We start from the raw sequence: 18,745 nt of genomic DNA, 5'->3' as shown, positions 1-18,745 counted from the left end.
ATATTGGAAGTAGCTCAGAGTTGGTTCCCTCAACTGATTCCTGCAATGAAGGTGCGAGCTTATAACGAAAGGATGGTCAGGTTGACCCAGTAGCCATTGGAGTTTACATAAGTTAAAGAGTGTCCTATTTCAACAAAGATGACAGAAGGAATCAACAAGTGAAGAAAATTGCACAGATAGTGGAGGAATCCATTCCGTTCTCCAGCCTGTTACACAGGAACAACAGGAGGATATTCAGGCGTTCGAGCCTGTTTCACCAAAACAGGATGAGGCTATTCAGCCCCTAGAGCCTGATATACATTTACAGGAGGCCAATCAGCCACTCAAGCCTATAACAGTAGGCCATGCTGCACCAGTATCCTGTTAAACAGCAACAGGATCAGTTCATTCAGCCACCCCAAGTCTGTAAAAACTGTAACAACTGGATGAGGTCACACAGTGACTGGAGATTGTTACACTGGGATAACAGGAGGCCATTCAGACCAACCGAGCCTATTTCAACAAGTGAAGCAAATTACACAGATAGTGGAGGAATCCATTCTGGATAAGGATAAAAACTGTCTGACACTTCTTTCATGAGATAGGAAAAGGTAATTCAGATGCATGTCTGTTGTAAGGGAACAAGAGAAGATCAATCACTCCCTTGGTCCCATCTCCAGGATACATGCGGAGACCGTTCAGCATTTCCACCAGTTATGAGGAAGCATGAAAAGAGCCATCAGCCCCTCAAAATGTTACCCAGCAACAGGAGGATTCCATAATCCCCCAACACCCTAATGCATCAACGGGAGAAGGTCGTTCTGGCCTTGGAGACATCAGCATGGGAACACCAGAAAGATGCCAGCCCATCGAGATTGTACACCAGCAGGATGATGAGTCCAGCCAGCCACACATGCCTCAAACAGCAATTGGAGTAGACCTCTTAAAACCTTTTGCCCATTAAATGGAAATTCAAAGAAAACGTAAAGGTTTTCGAAAGGGAAGAAATTATAATAACTGTATACATTTGGGACTAAAACGTAATGATAAGCTATTGCAATTTAAGACAATTATTAGAATCCATTGTTGAGGATACTTGCAAAGTTAAACCACAATCCATCGGAGTCAACATGGTTGTATAAAGGATAAATTGAGTTTGAAGTGTTTGCTTGAGTTACTTAAAGATGTAACAAGCAAGGTGGATAGTAGGATTCCTGGAGATGGAATGTATCTGGTCTTCCTGGTAGGATTCCTGGAGATGGAATGTATCTGGTCTTCCTGAAGGCATCGGATATATCGCTTCTCCACAGAGTAAGTGGTAAAGATCAGACAACATGGGTTTAGGAGTAATTTATTTGTTTGGATGGAGGATTGGTTAACCAACAAAATGCAGTCAGATGGACTAAATGTGTCATTTATTTTGGGAAATGCAATTTGTGGTGTGCTATTGATTTCAGTTCTCATTTGCGATCATTAGTATTACTGTACTTAGTTGACTGGATAGAAAATACGACATCACATTTTCAGATGACACTAACATTGGTGGGAAATTACGTCGGAATGATAATGCAAGAGATTTTAAAACTATATGGATAGGTTGGGTGAACGGGCCAACATTTGGCAAGGAAAATTAAAGTGAGTAAATATGGGGCTATTCAAATTGGTCAGCATAATAGAAAGACAAATTATTATCTAAATGGAGAGAAAGTTCAAAGTGCTTAAGTGCAGATGGATCTGGGTGTCTGCTTGCATATCACAGAAAACCTGCTTGCAGGTACTTCAAGTAATGAGAAATGCAAGCATAACTTCATCGTTTATTTGTAAAAGGATAGAGTAGGGAGTGTTGTTGTAGCTATGTAAGGCATTAGTGAAGCTACAACTGGAGTACAGTTTGGGTGTCCTGCAGAATGAGGTATTTCCATTGGAGGCAACTCAGAAGAGCTTCATTAGATTGATTCCATATTTGAAGTGCTCGTCTTATGAAGAGAAAATGAGCAGTTTAGGCCTATACTCTCGAGTTTATAAGAATGAAAGGAGATCTTATTGAGGTCTGTAAAATGCTAAAAGTAAATGAATGTGTCGATGTGGAGTGGATTTTTTTTTTAATGTGGCACAATCTACAATAAGAGACTAGAGTTTTAGGGTGGAGAGATGGCAGGAAAGTGGAACAGAGGCCGCGATGACATCAGCCTCATCGAGCGGTTGGATTCCTCACAGATGCTCCTTGTTCTTATTCAACTCTTCAACTGTGTTGCACAGGAATGGGGTAGGACTGGATATCATACAGGAAGCAGGCACTCAGGATAAGTCATTTAGAGAGAACGTAATCAGTAGGGTCACACAGTGACCAGCGCTGGGTTCTCAACGATTTACAGTCTATATTAATGATCAGGAGGATGGAACAGATATACAGATGCTGAGTTTGGTGATGTCGCTGTGGTAAGCAAGAGAATAAATTATCAAGAGAGGGTGAAGAGTCTGCAGATAGATTCAGAGAGGTAAAGGCAATAGATAATAGTTTAGCAAGTGGAATTTAACATGGTATAACCTGTCATTTCATTTACAGAATAATGCAGGCAGTATGTTACTGAAATGGAGAGGAAATGCAGGACTTAATGGTACTGTGTACTGGGGGGTTCACTCAGACCTGTTCAGACATGGGAGATTTTGCTCCATCCCTGATCGTCAGCTCACAAAACACTCCAGTGACCCCATTGCTCTCCGTACAAATGGACTACTTTGATGTGGTTGATTGGTGGTGGGGATGGTGTTTTGAAACGTGCATCAAGGGGACGGCCTTTATCCAATATATATTCATTTCTTTCTACATGGAGACCCGATGACGATGGGAATGGCTTACTGCTTCTGAATGAAGAGGCCGTGACTGCTGCTAGGACAGTCGGCATTCACCAATATGATGTGTACTGTGATGGGCACACTGTAACATTAATAGATAGAGAGCTCCTTCAGTTCCTCTACCTCTCCCCATTGACATGGATACTCTGCTGATGCCAAGTACACCATCGGGATTCCCACTGTACTGTATACACCCGGCAGCTCCCTGCTGAGGGAGAAACAATCTATTTACCTCATCCACCATATATATCCTCCATCATGGAATGGTGACATTAATGTTGAGACACTGGGAGATGATGGATATGTCACTCAGTCCTGCCTGGAAAGTTCTGGATCATAGAAGCTGAATGAAACAGTGACCCTAACAGCCACTGGCAGCACCATCCTCCCCCTGGGGTTAAGCTGTGGGTCGTGTTGAAGGAGGTGACACTGCTCTGTGACCAGCTCCTTGTTCAATCAGTGTCCCTCACACTTTGATCCTAGGTTAAGTGGAGCTTGGTAAGCTGTTCCTGGAAAACCCTTTCCCAAACACACTCACTCCGTGGTTTCAGCGCTTCCCCTCTCTGCAGCCTCTGCTCCATTTGTTGTTCATGTTACAGGCCCAGATGCTGTAACCACAGTCCCCATGCTCCATCCAAAGTTGGGTCAGCAAATCCTCAGGTCTCCCTGAATGTCTGAGGCAGCCCACAGCACATCCTCCAGCAAACCATCCCCAGCCCCTCCACTAACTTTTTAGTAACAGGAGAGATTCAGAAACCCCTCGGCTACAGATCCCCGCAAAATGTTTCAAGAAGGCCGTTTAGACCCAAACCTTTCCTTATTTTAAACATAGATTGGAAGTGTGCTTTCCAGATATGTTGTGATTGGTCAAACCACTCGTCATTTAGCAAAATATAATTTATTCAAATGCTTCAGCTAAAAACCAATCAAAGAGAACATTTTGAGATAGCTTATATGTTGGAGCACTTACACAACAATAGATACCATACTTTCTTGGTATACACTGCTTGGCACAAAGATATATTCAAATACAGATTCTTACAGCAATTTTCCGATCCAGGAGGTATCAATGTCAACAGAGATCTCAGAGAGAAAAGCAGCTATGGCTCATGTATTGAAACTCCTAACCCTTCTTGGATTCCCAACAGCTTCTGAATGCTTCAGCTAAAAACAAAACGAGAAAACTTGGTCTGTCAAAGCAGGCCACCGCCCTTCGATTGTTATCACCATTTAATGAAAACTAAAGGCCTCCTCAGTTATTTACTTAAACTGTGTTCAGACAGCAGTTCTGCACCTCTGCCTTTTGAACCTCTCTTCAAAAACAGCCTAAGAGAAAATAACCTTTTTACGGTGATAGTAAATTCTCAACTCACCTTTAATAAAATGATCCATCAATATATAAAGATGAATTAATTTTAGACCTCAAAATCGTCCTCTATTAGTAGATTGAAATGCATATATAGGTAAAAACAATGACTGCAGATGCTGGAAACCAGAGTCTGGATTAGTGGTGCTGGAAGAGCAGAGCAGTTCAGGCAGCATCCAAGGAGCAATAAAATCGACGTGTCGGGCAAAAGCCCTTCATCAGGAATTCAGGCAGAGAGCCTGAAGGGTGGAAAGATAAATGAGAGGAGGTGAGGTTGGGGAGAAAGTAGCATAGAGTACAATAGGTGAATGGGGAAGGGGATGAAGGTGATAGGTTGGGGGGAAGGTGGATTGGATAGGTGGAAAAGAAGATAGGTAGGTGGGACAAGTCATGGGGACAGTGCTGAGCTGGAAGTTTTGAAGTGGAGTGAGGTGGGGTAAGGGGAAATGAGGAAACTGTTCAAGTCCACATTGATGCCCTAGGGTTGAAGTGTTCCTAGGTGGAAGATGAGGCATTTTTCCTGCAGGCATCTGGTGGTGAGGGAGTGGCGGTGAAGAAGAGCCAGGACCTCCATGTCCTCGGCAGAGTGGGAGGGGGAGTTGAAATGTTGGACCACAGGGCGATGTGGTTGGTTGGTGCGGGTGTCCCGGAGATTTTCCCTAAAGTTCTGTGCAAGGAGACGTCTAGTCTCTGCAATGTAGAGGAGACCGCATCGGGAGCAACGGATACAATAAATGATATTGGTGGATGTGCAGGTAAAACTTTGATGAATGTGGAAGGCTCCTTTAGGGCCTTGGATGGAGGTGAGGGAGGAGGTGTGGGCGCAGGTTTTGCAATTCCTGCGGTGGCAGGGCAAGGTGCCAGGATGGGAGGGTGGGTTGTAGGGGTGCGTGGACCTGACCAGGTAGTCACGGAGGGAACGGTCTTTGCAGAAGGTGGAAAGGGGTGGGGAGGGAAATATATCCCTGGTGGTGGGGTCTGTTTGGAGGTGGCAGAAGTGTTGGCGGATGATTTGGTTTATGCGAAGGTTGGTAGGGTGGAAGGTGAGCACCAAGGGGCGTTCTGTCCTTGTACGGTTGGAGGGGTGGGGTCTGAGGGCAGAGGTGCGGGATGTGGATGGTATACGTTGGATGGCATCTTTAACCACGTGGGAAGGAAAATTGCGGTCTCTGAAGAAGGAGGCCATCTTTTGTGTTCTGTGGTGGAACTGGTCCTCCCGGGAGCAGATACGGCGGAGGCGGAGTAATTGCAATACGGGATGGCATTTTTGCAAGAGGTAGGGTGGGAAGATGTTTAATCCAGGTAGCTGTGGGAGTTCGGTAGGTTTGTAAAAAATGTCGGTGTCAAGTCGGTCGTCATTAATGGAGATGGAGAGGTCCACGAAGGGGAGGGAGGCGTCAGAGATGGTCCAGGTAAAGTTAAGGACAAGGTGGAATGTGTTGGTGAAGTTGATGAATTGCTCAACCTCCTCGAGGGAGCACAAGGTGGCGCCAATGCAGTCATCAATGTAACGGAGGAAGAGGTGCATATATATATATATTATATTGACTCTGAGCATACAAATGTTCACAACTCGATTCGATTTCAGTCACTTTACTCCTGCCACAGAATGCCTTTGTCTTCCTTCATCCAATTCTCCACAACGTATCAAAACCCTTAGGTTTTCTTACCCTGTCACCTGTATAATTTCAAATTTAATGGCAGTAGTAATAAGCTCAATCGAAACAGACTGATATTCTTCTCCCTAAACTTCTCCACAAACTTTAAGGGCTCACGATCAGTGAAAAGGATTTGTCTCATGTATGTTATGCGCAATTGAAATGCTGAAATATTGTAACGCCAACACCAAGCTCAAGGCGTCATCCCCGATTGTGGAATAAATCTAGTGATGATTCCACTGGACACCCCAACCACACTTGACATAATGCAGCACTTCTCACCTCTCCAATAGTCCCTCTGAATGACATATCTCCTCATGTCTCAGCATAAAAGAGTTACATACTTCTGTACCTCTTAATGCTGTAACCTCTTTACCTGCTACTCCTGGCCTATGCCAGTAAACCTTACTCTCACAGGGATATGTTTTAAGAAGATCTCACACATTTTTCTCACTCCCTCACAGCAACCAAACTTTGATTTCTGAACTCAATCATCATCAGCAGCCATTTCAGCTTCTAATCTTGCCATTGTTACTCTCTGCTCTTCCACATGAGTTCTCATGACTGCAGGAAGTGAATTGTTGAACTTCTCCAAAATAAGAATCTCTCTAAGAGTGCAATAGGTTTGCTCTGTTTTTAATACCCTTACCCACCTTTCAAAATCACTTTGTTTGATCCTTTCAAACTCAATGTGCGTTTAACCACGGACGCTATTTTAGATCCCTGAAACTCTGTCTGTCAGTTTCTGGCACAAGCTCATGTGCACTTCAGATGGCTTTCTTCACCTCCTCCTACTCCCCAGACACCGCCTCTGATAGGGATGCAAATGCCTATCAACTTTGTTTGAATCAACTAAATCCACATTTTCACTGGGCACTGCATTTGTTTAGCCACTTTCTCAAATGAAATTAAGAAGGCTCCCCCATCATTCTCATCAAATTTAGATAATGTCTGGATGTATTGTAACAGATCCCCATCAAGTCTTTGCCCACTATAGGGTTGATCATCCTCACTATCCTCCTCATGCAGCCTACCATCTACCTTCATCACCACCTTCTATGTCAACGTTCCTCTTTAATTACTAACTTTTGAAGTTAAATCTCTCTGCTTTTCTTCTTTCTTTTTCTCTCCTCTTCTTCATTTTATTTTTACTTTTCATCATAATTCAAACAGTTTCAATTCCTTCTCATGTTCAAAGTGCCTCATTTCAAATTGAATTCTCGCCATTTCCAAAGACTCTGATGGCGTTTCCACCAAATGTAATTGCCGAGCTATAGCTGTAATTATCTCTCATTTTCTCACAGACAAACACAACCCCAACTCCTGCTCGTCTGCCAATTCCTACAGCTTTGCCTTCATTACCTTTTGTAAAACCCCCAACTTAACTTCTTCCACACCCAGAGAACTCTCAGTGACTGAAATAATCTTTATACACAAAACACTGTTTAAACCAACAGAATTCAACATCTGGAACGAAAGACACTAACAACTACCATACGCGACCTTTGAACCGAATAGCCTCCTGGTGCGTACTCTCCAGTGTCTCCATGAGCTTATTCTGGATTCGCTGGTTTCTTCTCACAATCCAAAGGTGTGCATGTCATGTGAATTGGCTATGCTAAATTTCTTGTAGTTTTCAGGGATGTGTGTGTTATGAGTCTTTGTCGGGGTAAATGTGTAATATCAGGGTCGAGGAATGGGTTTGGTTAGGTTACTCCTCGGAGGGTCGGTGTTGACTTGTTGGGTCGAATGGCCTGTTTGCACACTGTAGGGATTGTAATTCTATACCCAATTTGGTGTTACAAGACAAGAGTTCCCAATTTGCTATAGACGAACCAGACTGCCTCAAACTATTTTAAGCAGGTAGCTTGGATGCGAACCTTTTCTTATTTTAAATGTCGTTGTGAAATGGCAGTCCCAGATGTGATGCTACTCGTCAAACCACTCACCATTAATTAAAACACAATATATTTAAACACACTGATGAAAAGCCATACAAAATGAAGAGGAATTTAGAATAACTTAACTATTGGAAACCTTAACCGAATAATGGATACAGTACTTTCTACAAATGAACTGTTCCATTATACTAACATCACCTAAACACACTCCATGGTAAAAAGGAGCATTCAGACATACAGTTCTCCATTCCAGGAGGAAACAGCATCAAGTGAAGCTTCAGAGAGAATAGCAGCTAGGGATAATTTACTAAAACTTCCACGACAGTCAGCGATCCACCTGACTGAGATTCTCTGGACCAGTCTCTCACACAGTGGGGGTTGTTATCATTCCCTGCTGTTCCTGGCATAGTCTATTTTTTTTAAAACCCACCTTCTCCATGGTACTGATCTATTGGCCGAATGGATTTTGTTAGCTGTCAGTAACCTAGCTCTGTGACTTTATTGGGAATAAGTGATCTGGGATGACAGCCAGTATCAGCACACTGCTCACAGTGTCTGACACCCAGACAAAGGGTTTGCAGTCCAGAGGAATTTCTAAATACAACTTCTTACTTCTGTTTGTCCATATCTATCCATCTCATTACAGCCTTGGTTCAAACATAGAAAAAAGAGCTGAATTCCAGCCCTTGACATCAAGCTACATTCTTTCAAACGTGGCATCATGGAACCCGACCAAAAAGGATATTGCGGGCAAATACTCCATTATTGGTGTCATAGCTGACAGATAGGAAGATGGTCATTGTTGTTGGAGGTCAGTCATCTCTGCTCCAGAACATTTCTGCAGCAGTCCCTCAGGATAATGTGAATGTAGTTTTGCTCGCTGAGCTGGAAAATTCATTATCAGACGTTTCATCACCATACTAGATAATATCTTCAGTGACACTTCAGATAAAGCTTCGATCCAAGCATCTTCAGCTGCTTCATCAATGACCTTCCCTCCATCATAAAGTCAGACGTGGGGATATTTGACAATGACTGCACAATGTTCAGCACTATTCGCAAATGCTCAGATATGGAAGTAGTCCATGCCCAAATGCAACAAGATCTGGAACCTCACCGGGTTTGGGCTGATAAGTGGCAAGTAACATTCAAACCACACAGATGCCAGACAATGACCATCACCAATAAGAAACAATATAACAACTTGGTATTCAGCAGCATTATCATTACTAAATTCCCCACTATCAATATCCTGGGGGTTCTCATTGACCAGAAACTCAACTGGACTCGCCACATAAATATAAGAGCAGATCAGTGTCGAGGAATACTGTGCGAGTAACTCACCTCCTGACTAACCAAAGCCTGTCGATCATCTACTAGGCACAAGTCAGGAATGAGATGGAATTCTCCCACTTGCCTGAATGAGTGCAGACCACACAACACCAAGTAGTTTGACACCATCCTGGACAAAACAGTCCATTTGATTGGCATCACATCCACAAGCATTCACTCCCTCCACCACCGTTTCTCAGTAGTTGAAGTGTGTACTATCTACTAGACACAATGCAGAAATTCCCCAAAGATCCTCAGACAGCATCTTCCTATCCCACGAACACTTACGTCTAGAATGACAAGGGCTGCAGACGTATGGAAATACCACCACTTACAAATTCCCTTCCAAACCAGTCAACATCCTGATGTGGAAATATATCGCCGTTCCTTCACTGTTGCTGTGTAAAAACGCTGGAATTCCTTCCTTAATAGCATTGCGGGTCAACACACAGCAGGTGGACTGCAGCGGTTCAAGAAGGCAGCTCAGCACCACTTTGTCAAGGGGGCAATGAGGGACGGACAAGAAATGGTGGGACCATCCAGCAATGACCGCATCCAAAAAAAGATTTTTAAAAAATAGTTCCAAGTTGTGCATCTCAATGGGATAGGTTATCTGATTTGAACATGAACAGGAAAGCAGTGTTTTGTATACAGAACATTGTAGACTTTTTGTTATTAGAAGGGTGTTCAGTGTTCGATGACTTATTGTTGCTGAGTGCTGTGATAAATTGCATCTGTTTTGTTGAATTCAACAATACTGGCGTAACAGGATCAATCCTTCGAAAATACCAAACTGAAAATGACAATCATCGGAGAGACGATGTCCTCCCGCCAGATGAGACTCACAGATCACTGTTTATATTCAAAGTTTAATGGACTACTGGCTGACACTGAATACTCCAACCATCCATTTCATAAGGGTTACCATTGAACAGAACGTGAAGTAAAATCACCAGACAAATACAAGGCTTACAACAGCAGGTCAGAGACTTACATTTCTGCACTGAATAATAGACCCTACTACCGAAAGAGCATGAGATATAGTAATAGATTTAGGCCATTCAGCCCATTCCTTCACTCTGAAACTGCCATTTTGTCATTGTCTGTATGACTAGTGGAACTATCTTCTACACACTGACTGTATCAATCTTTGCAGTGATCAATCAGTTTCTATCGGATATCTCACCTCCCATTCTTCTAAATTCCATCGAGTACACACACTGCCGTGTATATGACAAATCACCTTCCCCAGGATGGATCTCCTCCAACACCAGCAGATCATCCCCCAGAGATAGTGCCCAAAACAACTTCCAAATGCCGTCTGAACATAGCCTATTACATTCTCAGCAGTGTGTCTCCTCTCTTGTATTCTAGATCCCTTGAAATGAATGCTAACATTGCATTTCCTTTCCTAACTGTACATTAACCATAAGAGAGGAGGAGTGCTTCAAAATCCTTTTGTGCTTCAGATTCAATGGATCCTATTAGAACATAGTGTCTGCGTCTATTCCGCCAATCAAAGTGCATAATCTCACACGATCCTATATTGTGTTCAATCAGACACATGTTTGCCCACAGCCCTAAACTGTCCAAGCTTTAATGCACCCTCCCCACTTCATGAATATCGCCTGCAAACTCAACGATCACTGTATCATCTCCAAACTGAGCAAAACTGCCCTCAGGTCCTTTGTTCAGGTGGTTCATTTAAATGGCAGTTCCTGACTCCCTAACGACTGTCCACCATTGAAAAGGCACAGCACTCAAGGTGGTTGAATCCATTCAGGTTCAAGCAGTGAGTTGACTGGAATTATACCTGTAACATCTTCACTCCCTGCACCACTGACACCCAGTAGGAGCACACCCTGCCCCCGAATTGTTGTGAATTACCCCGTTATAGTGACACAGGACTTGATGCTGCACAATATCAATCTAATGATGTCACTCTGCCTCAACACTAACTGTGTTGCTCACAACAACCAATGTCACTGTGTGTTGATGATGATGGAGAGAGCTGGGGGAGGGAATGTCTTTGATGAATGACTGTGTGACTGTCAGTGTGAAACCTGCCCTGACAGCATCGGATGTACCTGTGCCTGCTATCACCGCGGCAGACATGATCAGTCTTCCTGCAGGTCAAATCAAGGAAAGTGACAGGCCTGCAGAGTATTCCTGACTGAGCACTCAGATCCTGTGAGGACCAACTGGCAGAGGTATTTAAAAACACCTTCAACTTCTCCCTCCTGAAGCCGAAATCCCAACCCACTTCAAGAAGACCACCATCATCCTTGTAAGTGAGAAATCACATGCAACGTTCCTTAATGACTACCACCCAGTAGCTCTGACTTCAATAAACATGAAGTGCTTTGAGACGCTGGTAATGGCCCACACCACCTTCAGTCTCCCAGTCTGACCTGCTGTCGTATAATGTGCTGACTGATCTAACGGGTCCACAACGGATGCCATATACCTGCCCTGCCCGCATCCATGGAACATCTAGACAACATGGATTCCTACACCAGACTTCTGGTCATTGCAGTGTGTGTGTGCATTATCCCGGCCTCACTGTATGTGCAGGATGCTCCCTTGCTCTGTGTGTGTGTGTGTGTGTGTGTGTGTGTGTGTGTGTGTGTGTGTGTGTGTGTGTTTGTGTCTGTCTGTGTATACGTCTGCGCATGTCACTCTCTCAATGTGTGTGTGGGTCCCTCTTGCTGTGTATTTGTGTGTCCCACGCTCGCTGCGTGTGTGTGTGTATGTGTCGCTCCCTTGCTTTGTGTGTATGTGTGTCTCTCTCTCACTGTGTGTGTATCTGTCTCTTTCTTGCTGTGTGTGTCTCTCCTTCGCTTTTCTGCACTCCCATGGTTGTGTCCTCATCTCCATACCCTACTCCCTCTACTCCCAAGGTTGAGTCCTCAGCCCCATACCCTACTCCCTCTACTCCCATATCTCTGTCTTCACCCCCTACTCTATGCCCTGAACACACGCGGCTATGTTGCCAAATTCCAAACAACGCCAGCTACAAGTTCGCTGATAAAATCACCAAATCAGGAGGCATATCAAACAACGATGAGTCAGAATACAGAAAGGAGATCGAGTGCTTAGTGGCATGGTGTAATGATAATAACCTCTCTCTCAAATTCAGTAATAGTAAGGAACTGATCATTGAGCTCAGAAAGAAAGGAGAGGAACACACCGTCATCTACATCAATGGTTGAGGCAGTGCAGAGCATCAACTCCCTCAGAGTAACGATAACTGACAACCTACCCTGGTCTTCTTGCGTAGGTGTGACAGTCAAGAAGGTTCAATAACGCCTCTTCTTCCTCAGGAGGCTCAGGAAATTCAGCATGTACTACTTCGACAGGTACCCCATTCAGAGCATACTGTCTGGGTGTGTCATGGCTTCATACAGCAATGCTCAGCCCAGGACCACAAGAAACTACAGAAGTTTGGGTGCACAGCCAATCTCATTGACTCTATTTACACGGCTCGTTGCTGGAGAAAGGCTGCCAACATCTAGAACAGAGAACAAAGAACATAGAACAGTCAAGCACAGAACAGGCCCTTCAGCCCATGATGTTGTGCCGACCACTGATTCTCATGTATACACCCTCAAATTTCTGTGACCATATACATGTCCAGCAGTCTTTTAAATGTCCCCAATGACCTTGCTTCTACAACTGCTGCTGGCAACGCATTCCGTGTTCTCCCAACTCTCTGTGTAAAGAACCCACCTCTGACATCCCCTCTATAGTTTCCTCCAACCAGCTTAAAACTATGACCCTTCGTGTTAGCCATCTACATCCTTAGAAATAGTCTCTGGCTATTGACTCTATCTATGCCCCTCATTATCTTGTATAACTCAGTCAGATCCCCACTCCTCCTCCTATTCTCCAATGAAAAAAGTCCGAACTCAGTCAACCTCTCTTCATACGATAAGCCCTCCAGTCCAGGCCACATCCTGGTAAACCTCCTCTGAACCCTCTCCAAAGCATCAACATCTTTCGTATGATAGGGCAACCAGAACTGGACGCTGTATTCCAAGTGTGGTCTAACCAAAGTTTTATAGAGCTGCAACAAGATCTCACGACTCTTAAACTCAATCCCCCTGTTAATGAAAGCCAAAACACCATATGCTTTCTTAACAACCCTGTCCACTTCGGTAGCCATTTTAAGGGATCTATGTACCTGCACCCCAAGGTCCCTCTGTTCCTCCACACTGCCAAGAATCCTATCCTTAATCCTGTACTCAGTTTTCAAATTCGACCTTCCAAAATGCATCACCTCGCATTTATCCAGGTTGAACTCCATCTGCCACCTCTCAGCCCATATCTGCATCCTGTCAATGTCACACCGCAGCCTACAACAGCCCTCTATACTGTCAACGACACCTCCAACCTTTGTGTCGTCTGCAAACTTGCTGACCCATCCTTCAATCCCCTCATCCAAGTCAATAATAAAAATTACAAACAGTAGAGGCCCAAGGAGAAAGCCCTGTGGAACACCAATCACCACTGACTTCCAGGCAGAATATTTTCCTTCTACTACCACTCGCTGTCTTCTGTTGGCTAGCTAATTCTGTATCCAGACAGCTAAGTTTCCCTGTATCCCAATCCTCTGGACCTTCTGAATGAGCTAACCATGGGGAACCTTATCAAATGCCTTGCTGAAGTCGATACATACCACATCCACAGCTCGACCCTCATCAACGTTTCTAGTCACATCCTCAAAGAATTCGATATGGTTTGTGAGGCATGACCTGCCCCTCACAAAGCCTTGTTGACTGCATTTAATCAAGCCATTGCTCTTCCAGATGGTCATAAAACCTATCCCTCAGAATACTTTCTAACACCTTGCAGACGACAGACGAAAGACTTACTGGTCCATTATTGCCGGGGATTTGCCTATTTCCTTTCTTGAAGAGAGGAATTACATTTGCCTCTCTCCAGTCCTCAGGTACGACTCCGGTGGAGAGTGAGCATGCAAAGATCTTCGCAAGTGGCGAAGCAATTGCATTTCTCGTTTCCCAAAGCAGCCGAGGACAAATCTGATCCGGGCCTGGCGACATGTCAATCTTAATGTTTGACAAAACTTTCAGCACATCAGCTTCCTCTATCTCTATCCATTCCAAAATGCACCCCTGCTCTTCAAATGTTTCATTCACTACAAAGTTTGTTTCTTTCGTAAAGACAGAAGCAAAAATCTCATTTAGGGCTTCCCCAACCTCCTCAGACTCCACACACAAGTTCCCTACGCTATCCCTGATCAGCGCTTGGATAGTGAGGAGAGACGAGGTAAATGGGAAAGTGTTACACCTCCGGCAGGAGAAAGTGTAGTGGACCCATGGTGGGGGGTGGGGGAGGTGGGGGTAGGTGTGTGCAGTGAATAACGAGCGGACCAGGATGTACTGGAGGAAATGGTCACTTCAGAAGGCGGAAAAGGGAGAGGAGGCAAATATGTCTCTGGTGGTGGCATCTTGCTGGAGGTGGGGGAATGCAGACGGATGATCTTCTGCATGTGAATGCTGGTGGGATGGTAGGTAAGGACAGGGAGAACTCTAACCCTGTTGCAGGAGGGTGGAGAGAGGGTGAGGGTAGAAGCGCAGCAGGTGGGTCAGAACTGGTTGAGAGCCCTGTCGACAAAAGTGCTGGGGAATTCCCGGTTGAGGAAGAAGGTGGACATTTCAGAGGAAACATTTTTGAAGTTGACATCATCAGAAGCAATGCGGTTGAGAGGGTGGAACTGGGGGAATGGAATGGAGTCTTTGCAGGAAACAGGGTGTGAGGGTGCATACTCCAGGTAGCTGTGGGAGTCGGTGCTTTAATAGTGGATATCAGTGACCCCTCTATCCGCAGAAATAGATGCAGAGGTGTTGAGGAAAGAAAGGGAGGAGTCAGACATAGACCAGGTGAAAGTGAGGGAGGAGTGCAAATTGGAAACGATGAACTTTTCCAATTCTGGACAAGAGAGAGGAGGAGCAGCGATGATATCATCTATGTATCAGATAAACAGTTGAGGATGGGCGCTGGAATAGAACTGGAACAAGGAATGGTCTACGCAACCCATGAAGGAACAGGTATAACTTGCGCCCACGTGTGCTTCCATGCACCCCCTCTGTATGGCAGGAGCAGGCTGAAGCAATGGGTCTGCCCAGGCAGTTCTGTTTGTGGATTTTCAGGAGGACATAAAAGCGAGCTCTGCTATCAGAGGACCATCAGCTTCGGGACTGTTACGTGGGGGCGAGTGGGTGGGAATCTCCAGATGAAATGTTGTCAGATTTAGTTAATAAAATGGCCTGATGTGCCATGGCAGCGTTATGGACGAGCAGGTGATGTGTGGAAGCATCTGAGAGCTGGCACTCAGCCTCTGAAATGGAGAGGTGAGTCCACCAGACTACAGCAGCACCACCCTTATCGGCACAGGCTGAATAACACAGTCAGTGTTGGATTGATGCGTACAGCGTACAGTCTGTTCAGAGGGTGATAGGTTGGATAGGGTGAGGGGGATGCAGAGAAATTAAAACAACCAGTATCACATTAAAAGTTCTCAAAAACAGATTGAGTCAAAGTAAACGCCAGAGGAATGGGTCTAGGTGGAGGCAGAGTGTTGGAGCTGGGGGAAGGGTCTGTGGGATGAGGAATAGACTCTTGCCCAAAGAAATGGACACTGAAGAGAAGACGGTGGAAGAGGAGTTCAACATTATGTCGTTCCTGAAATTCATTAAAGTGGGGGCACAGAGGGATAAAGCTGAGATCTTTGCTGAGTACAGAACATTCAGTATTAGAGCGTGGAAGTTTCAGGAGGGCTGGTGAATACACGACAGGAGGTGTGCTTGGGGGAGGGGATGGACTCAGAGTGCAGGGCATGGGTGGGATGGCAGGTGCCAGAGGCTCATAGGCATCTCTAAGGTATTCCATCTCGTGGGCCTCATATATCTGGCGAGCACGGCGAATGAGCTGGAGAATGAAGTAGAATTGGGGAATGGTGCAGCCTTGAGCCAATGTGATGAGATGCTGTTGGACAGAGAAAATGTTGGTCTCAGTGGCACTGACATCGCACGATCAGTCCACAGAAAGTAACTGATTGAAAATGATCTGAATTGTTATCTTATTGTAACGCCCTGATTTCATTGGGGTGACACTCAATCAGCAAGGTCTTACCTTTCTGAGACTTTAGACCCAACTGCAAAAACAAATGATGTTATTAATAAGACAAGTCCATCCATAGTTTTGGAAGGTACTAGCAAAGGCAGAGTTTATTTGTCATTCCCAATAGCTCTTGGGAAGATGCCATTGTTCATTGAGGAAATTACCAGCATAGAATTTCACCTGATTCCCGTTAACCACAGTTTCCTGAGGGTTAATGATGCTATATGAGTCAAATATTACTTTGATGCAAGGGAAATTACTCTAATCTCATCTCTAATGACATTGGAAAATCAGTTAAAATGGTAAAGAGCAAAATGATAGAACCCGGCTTATTTGAACAATGTGGTCACTGTCCTCACAACGTTTAAGGAAAAACTGATGGATGGCCGTCTGATTCTGAGGAGAGGTTTGTCCTATTTGTGATGAGGCTGTTTGGTTAAGCGTTGTGACACAGAGACAGAAAAAAAGTTCCACTCTCTATTGGGAACAAAACCACCCTGTTCACGGTGCATTGGAAATTGACACACACACACTATTGTCTGTTCCAATTGGACATTGATCATCTCAATGTCATCATTCACTGATGAACAATAGCAGCACAGAAGCCAGCAGTTCTCATCACTCCAGTTGGAAAGCAAACAGGGAAAGGAATGGCCAGTGGAAGTGGGAGTAACTAGGGAACTGGTGTAACTTACAGTGGGAGTGGGAGAAGAAAGATGCGAAGACCTATCATCAGTGCAAGAGATGTAACAGCTGAAGGGGTAATGCAAGGGAAGTAGGAGTGTAAAAAAAAGTAGGAAGGCGGAGGAAGAATGGCTAATGAGGTTTTAGTGACTGGGAAAATTTTGCTTTTGCCAAAGTGAGATTGGTTGAAAAACATGACTATTCAGGAAAATTGGGATCTGATTCCACTGAAAATTAAAATTTGATGTACTTCATTTTCCAGCACTTGATTCTTGTTCAGCTTGCACATTCACTCTGTATTTCTGTATGTCCATCAATTGCAGATGACGTTTTTCTTCGCTGGTATGGTGTCTTAACATTTTTGAATTTTTTAACATGATGTATTTGATTCGATTTCAATGTAGACATGAGCATTAGATTTGATCCCCTGCAGTTTGTCCATAACGTGGAATTTACTTGAGTATTTCTCCTCATCGCATTTACTGATTCAAGCAATGAGTCAGTGTCCATCCTGCAGATGAAAAATTTCTTCAGCTCTGACTATTGTTACGAAGAACAGTGCCACACAAAAGGTTCCAGTGCAATGTGCCAAACCCTAGTTCATCCTAAATTAGGTACACGCTTTATGAATAAGACATGCTGAGTGGTAGAGTGTAAAAGGTGAATTCAACTCTGTGTCGAAAATGCTATTTGCAGCTCCCTCATAATAGGTGTGAACTACATCACTCTGTAAATGCCCCAAAATAACAAAAGCAAGAGACTGGAATTCTTAATTCCTCTTCTCTGAATAACATCTGGAGAACAGGAAGGAAATCAAGGTTTGTTTGTGATATTCATAAATTATGATGGTGAGAATGTGGAAGATGGACGGCAGTGGAATGGTAACTAATATTGGGGATGACACAAAGATTAAATGTGTGGTTCACAGTGAGGAGGAAATTGTTAGACTAAGGACGATATTAACAGATGATTTCAATACCCAGATTAATTGCCAATTATGTTTAACACTGATAAATGGAAACGATGCACATCTGAATTAACAAGACAAGTGAGTACTCAAACTGTGAAGTGTGCGGGCTAAATTTGCTCCTTTTTTCATTGCAGCAGGGAAGATTGAGGAGGAAACCTGGTACAGGTGTACAAGAGCATAAAGGGAATGGAGAGGATGAAGAGACAGCAGCTGTTTCCCTTACGGGAAGGGTCAAAAACAAAGGGATACATACTTAAAGTGAAAGGCAGGGGATTGACAGAGGATTTGTGAGTCAATTTTGAACTGAGAGGGAGGCACAGACATGGAATATAAAATTCCTACTGTGTGGAAATAGGCTCTTTGGCCCAACAAATCCACACTGATCCTCCAAAGAATAACCCACACAAACAATTTCCTACTATATTTACCCCTGACAAATGCACCTAACCTACACATCCCTGAACACTGTGGGGAATTAAGCATGGCCAATTCACCTAACCTGCACATCTTTGGATTGTGGGAGGAAACCGGAATACCTAGCATAAACCACGCAGACACGGTGATAATGTGCAAAATTCATACAGAATTCATACAAGGCTGGAATCAATCCTGCGTCCCCGCGCTCTAAGGCAGGAGTTCTAACCACTGAGCCACCGTTCTGCCCCTGGTGACATGTGCCTGGAGTGCATTCCCTCGGCGGGTGATTGAGCAGATAATCTCACAAACTTTTGAAAAGGTCTTTGGATATGCAATTTGTGGTGCAGGCTTGCATTTTCATTCAATGATTCTATGTGGTGGCAGCCATGAACACTGATATATTCTGAAGCAATAGCTAATGGCAGTTCCTGGTTTGTTC

Source organism: Chiloscyllium punctatum, unplaced genomic scaffold, assembly GCF_047496795.1.
Source record: "Chiloscyllium punctatum isolate Juve2018m unplaced genomic scaffold, sChiPun1.3 scaffold_376, whole genome shotgun sequence".
Taxonomy (NCBI): domain Eukaryota; kingdom Metazoa; phylum Chordata; class Chondrichthyes; order Orectolobiformes; family Hemiscylliidae; genus Chiloscyllium; species Chiloscyllium punctatum.
Note: the sequence above shows the minus strand (reverse complement) of the source record.